Genomic DNA, 5,898 nt, shown 5'->3' with positions numbered 1-5,898 from the left:
CTGATACCTAAATAATGATGACTATACTAGAATACAGTGACCATGAAAATACCATAGGAAATACATATCTTGAACAATTTCCCTTGTGAGTAAATTTGCACACCACACAACAGCTTCTGGTATAAGATGTAGCTCATGTCATTGCGTGATGACACTGATCTGTTAACTTGATAAGCAGAGAACACAGAAAGTGACACCCATCCCACTGTCAATGTGATCATGAAGGAGACTGCAACTTCCTTTCTAGCACCAAGTTGCTGCCATTCAACAGTCAGTAGATGATAAAAGTAATACTGAAACAGTTGACACTATAACTGGCTACCTGCAATAATTCCAACAGAAGACAAAAGCAGCAACAGCAACAAAACAACAGATGCTTTCAATTTATTCAAGGCACTTATTCTCTGCTGGGGTAACAAACATCAACATCTTCCCATCTATATTGGACATCAGTCAGATTGTGATCTCCAGGGAGCCAAGCTGATCACAGCAGGGTGCAAAAATAATAGTAGGACACTCCTGGAACTCCTTGTCAGCTATACCTCAAATCATAATTTGACTGATGCTGAAAAAAAGAACCACTTCCACTACTGTCTTAGAGGGCACTGTTTATTGTATGTTCAGCCTGGCAACTAAAGCTGATTATCACAGAATTGGATTTGAGCTTTACTAAAAGACACAGTAAATAATGATTCTGATCTTTTCACCCACATACAATAGAAAAGTTTATCTTCGGCAGATAATGCAGTTGCTAGAAAAGGAATTGACTTAAATATACCATTTTATATCTATCAGCCAATTATGTAGGCTTGGGCCATTATCTAGTTCAGAAATATTAGTTCAGACACATGACGGCATGGTAAGGCTGATTGTCTTCAAAGCACTATTGTGCGCCCCTCACATTCACTCATAAAATTTTGTTCTGCCTGCTAAGTCGTAGGAAGAGGGAAAAAAAAAGAAAAAAAAAATTAACATTGATGTGGAAGTCAATATTGATTGTTAACTCTTTATTGAAATTGAAGGTTTGTAGAACAGTAGAGCTAGACAAAACCCCCCAGACCTGAGACTCCTCTGCAGTATGAATCTGAGTAGCTATATAACAGTAATACCCCTTTGGGGATCTTGAGCAACATAAAATTCTGAGGTAAAGCTCTTAATGAAGCCAGCATCAAGAGGTATGTTCATTGTGATTGTTCTTAGAAATAGCCATCAACATGATACATTTTCCCTATGGGGGAATGTGTGGGGCTATACAGTAGCCTACAAGAACTTCCTAGTGTCAGTAACAGTGTGGATAATTGCAACCCAGTGCTCATGGCTACTACTACCAAGTTTACAACTACAGAGTTGTGTCATCTAATGTTGTATATCACTTTCATATCACTTGCTCACCTCCTGGTTGGCTAAGTTTTCTGTCAGAAGGCCCATAGAGCTGCAGGTGCTGTCTGAGTTGCTTGAATTGCGTTACTGATGCATACATTTACTTAAGGAGCACTAAATCAACCTCCTGGGAACAGGCTTGTACTACTTCATTAATTAAGCTTGTGTAAAATTAAATCTTTTACAAAAATACATTAATACTGTGGTTTCTATCATACCTAAGCTTACTGTTTCAACCTGTTAGTATGAAAAAGTCTTGTCTATTTGACACAAGTTGATCAGCAGTAATATCATTATACACTTTAAAATCTTCATCATTTAGGACATCATTTTGTCCCGATCAGTATCAGGGGACAAAAATCTTAGGTCCTTCTGTTCAACTTTATTATTATTATTATTAATATTGGCATTCTATTCTTCTAGATCCCTTGAATTTCAGAACAACTTCCAGATTTATTGGAAGGACCATTCAATCTACTCTTTTAAAGCTCCTGTATGCAAATTACCTTAGCTAGATAATTTTGAAATGTTTAATTTTAGCAGAGGTCCTTTCACATATTTCTGGAGTTATTCTCGGAATAGGATGTCTTTTATCATTATGATCTAAATAAATCAAGTCAGTCTTTTTCCAACTATGGATTAGAAATATCATTGAACATTTCTGTGTTATCATTGATAAAACTGGTCATTTGTCCACCTCTGTCCAGTAGCAGATAACAGTAACTGGAGATGGGTAATAGGCATAGATAATATTATAATATAATAGATCTTTGAATAAGATAGAATATATAATACTAATTGGAGCTTCATTTTTTTCCTATAACGCCTACCAGAATCATAAACTGTTTAGGTTGAAAGGTACCTGTGGAGGTCATCTGGTCCAACCCAGATAAGGTATTTGAGAATGTATTTTAAAACACTTATTCTTCTTACTCATAACTCCAGTGGCCATGCAAACCCCTGTAACTTCTTGCTGTCCCTGTCCCCCTTACCCAGCCTGTTCTTGACACTCTTACTGCCCGAGTCATTCTGCCTCCCCATGTCTGACCTCAGTAATACCAATATCAATTCTGTGCTCAGCTGAACACACTCTTCTTATTCCTCATGCCACTAACACACCTAACAACTTACAGAAGAAATTCTTTAATTGCTTATATCTTATTGTATCGTAACCAGAAAGAGGAATGGATATGAAGGACAGCACACTCAAACGGAATACTGAATAGGATTTTTTAAATTGCTTTTCCTTTTATTTATTTATTTATTTATTTATTGGGGGGGGGAGTGCGTATGAAACAATAGCTATATTTACATGTCTGCAAAACCTACCAAATGAAGAAAATGCAAAATGCTCTGTTTAAGTGTTCATTGCACAAAAATACCTTGTTCTGCAGGTTCATGCAGAGTATGTCATGTCATTACAGGGGATGCAAGTAACTATGGAATCTATTAGGTGCAAGCAAATTGAATTACCAGTTAAAGTACTTCACACAAAAAGGGTATTTTCTTTTAAAAAATACACTTCCATTGTCATTTTCTGTGACTATTCCTCAATTACTGTATTTCACCTATGAGAACTTACTGATATTCTTCCAACATATAACTTCTGTCATTGTGTCCCTTCAAGTCCATTTCCACTGTTTTTATGGACATAGAGGTGATTCTACCCTATCGACATTATACTGCACCATGTGCAACTTATGTGGGTTACAGAAACAAACATGTTATGTGAAATTTATTGTTAGTCTAATTAGAATCATAACATTCTAATCAAATAATTATTATTAGCTGGTATATAACCATTATAGGAAGAGCAAGGAAGAACACAAGAAATTCCACTGAAAAAGCCTCAAAATTGTGGTTAGAATCGCCAAAGTCACGCACACACTCCTACTACTTTGTATCTTTTCTATGCTGTTATGCTGGTCCTTTTACTGGTGGAGAATCAGCAGAAGAGGAAATGTATATGGATGGAGGGATTTCTTTTCTCCTCACTTCAGAGTCTGCTTGCTGGGTACTTCTTTATGTTAACATGTGTTATCCCTTGTTCTGCCTTTCATGGTCCATAACTCAAAGTTTTTTCAAATGTATTATACATGTTGTGTTTTAAATATGGTGGGTATTTATTTTTTGTTTTGCTATCCTTAAAAAAAAAAAAATGTTTTCCTGAACTTGTATTAATTTAATGATCAGTAACTGACTACTGGTGATTTGTTTATAGCCCTAGAGCTTCTGGTATCTTCTTGTTCCTGTTCTTTCAAGGTTTCTGCTATCATCCTTAACCTGTATACCAATTCACTACATTATTGTTCCAGGGTCATAAATAGTTCACTATACACAGAAGAACTGCTTGCTATTGATAACTGTAATTTTCAGAAGGACATCAAAATTATTATACCACTACACAATGGCATAATGTAAGCTAAAGCTGTTTAGCTTTACAAAATAGTCACCTGGTTGTTCAACAATTGTTGTTTTAGTTTAAAAAAAAAAAAAAAAAGCTTCAGTAAAACTCCAGACAGGCCAGAACAAGTCCAGACAAAATAAGCTTGGTGAGTCCTAGTCCAGAAGACTTTCAGAGCCAATGCAAAGTCTGTATTCTGTTACCAGCAATGGCAATACTTTAATGGGCTGCTCAACTTCATTGCTATCCCTCTTTAGCTTCCTATGTCACCCCAAGGTCTCTAGTTCTTCTTCAGTCTTCTCAACACTTAGTTTCTCCTGTCTTCAAGACCTTAAGTAGAAGTATTCCACAGATGACTTCTAGGTGATACATAATCATCTAGATGATAATAAATAAATAAATAAAACCTTCAGACAACAACAAAATCCATCTTTTCATCTTTTAAAGATCATACTCCAGCATGCTGCCAGGCAAGCAGAGGCACCTTAACTCCATTGTCAAGATGCCACCAGATCTCTTGACCACTCAGTTGAAACCCTACTGCTGTGCGGCTATGGTGAGGGAGCATGTAATTGTAATGCAGAAATCAGTGATGAAGTAACAGTACTCACTGCAGGTGGTAAGGAGAAGATGACGCATAAGGCAGTTGGGCAAGGCCTGAGTCTGCTGTGTATCTGGCCAACTTAGAGTATACAGTTATTGCCCTGCATTGTAGGTTGTTTGCTCCTTCCCTCTACCCACAAAGGCTAACTCACATTACAGTACAGAGGAAAGAACTTTCCAAATACAAAACTGCACACAGAGAACAACAAGGGGAGGCAGGGAAGGCATTGGTGGCAATCAATGAACACTGCAGGCACTGGGAACTTTGGGAGACCTGTCACAACACACACTGAGCCCCCAAACTCTCTTCACACTGCAGAGACACAGGACAGGTGTTGGGCATAAGGAGAATCACAGAATCACAGAATTGTTTAGGTTGGAAGAGACCTCAAGATCATCGAGTCCAACCTCTGACCTAACACTAACAAGTCCTCCACTAAACCATATCATTAAGTTCAACATCTAAATATCTTTTAAAGACCTCCAGGGATGGTGACTCCACCACTTCCCTGGGCAGCACATTCCAATGCCTCACAACCCTCTCGGTAAAGAAGTTCTTCCTAACATCCAACCTAAAACAACCCTGGCACAACTTTAGCCCATTCCCCCTCGTCCTGTCACCAGGCACATGGGAGAACAGACCAACCCCCACCTCACTACAGCCTCCTTTAATGGACTTACAGAGAGCAAAAGAAAAGCCACTACCAGAAGATTCCTTATCTACCACTACGAACAGCAAGAACACCTTCAACTATTCAAATGTCTAATTGATTCATCATCTAGATGAAAGAAAGACATTCTGATTTGACAAGTCACTGTTTATGGGCAGCAAACCCTGTTAAGTGCATTTTAAAACAGTTCCAGGTAAATAGGGTGGCCAATGATAGCAGGAGTTCCTGTAGGAAAAGAGGAAAAATTACCAAGAGAGCAGATACAGGTAAAGTGTTGGGTGCCACAAGGCTACCACAATAACCGTTTACCAAGTTCTTATCTCAGATGGAATTAAAACACCAACTTTTCCAGCACAGTAGCGGATTGCTCTGGTTAGTAATTCTGTGCCATCTCTGTAGAAGACTGGCTGTACATAGCCAACACTAAACATATAATTAGGAGTGATTTAGGATGATTGTGATATTTGCCTCAGAGAGAAGAGGTGGGGCTGAAGATAAAGCAGCTAGGGCACTTGCCTGAATGGTTTCTTATAGGCAAATGAAACATCACAGCTGAGTAAATTAGGCTGTAAAAACTGCCAGATTAGAAAGCACTGACAACTTTCCTTCCATTCTGCTTCTCACCACCTGCCTGACAGTCTCTGCAGAAGATATCCAGGCCTCAAAGAGCAGGCTACATCTGAAGCATCCTCCTTATCCCACCAGGAGACTGTGTCCTTGTCCTGAAGGAATTTTTAAATAAATTCTTTTATTTTTTCCCTAGTGTGTTTTGCTTAAAAATCAAACAACCAATTTGCATGTTCTGCATTTCACCTGAAGTCTTATGGGAAGGAAGAAACG

At 38.2% G+C, this 5,898-nt stretch overlaps 1 long non-coding RNA gene across 1 annotated transcript; it reads right to left on the bottom strand.

Annotated features, from left to right (window-relative positions):
- Window positions 1-5,184: 5,184 nt before the first annotated feature.
- Window positions 5,185-5,541, bottom strand: LOC137853082 (uncharacterized). Its single transcript, XR_011094225.1, has 2 exons — window positions 5,368-5,541; window positions 5,185-5,283 (listed from the first exon to the last, which is right to left on the bottom strand). It is a non-coding gene; the product is annotated as an uncharacterized lncRNA (long non-coding RNA).
- Between the last annotated feature and the right edge of the window lie 357 nt (window positions 5,542-5,898).

Source organism: Anas acuta, chromosome 3, assembly GCF_963932015.1.
Source record: "Anas acuta chromosome 3, bAnaAcu1.1, whole genome shotgun sequence".
Lineage (NCBI taxonomy): Eukaryota > Metazoa > Chordata > Aves > Anseriformes > Anatidae > Anas > Anas acuta.
Note: the sequence above shows the minus strand (reverse complement) of the source record. Positions and strands in the feature narration are given on the sequence as shown.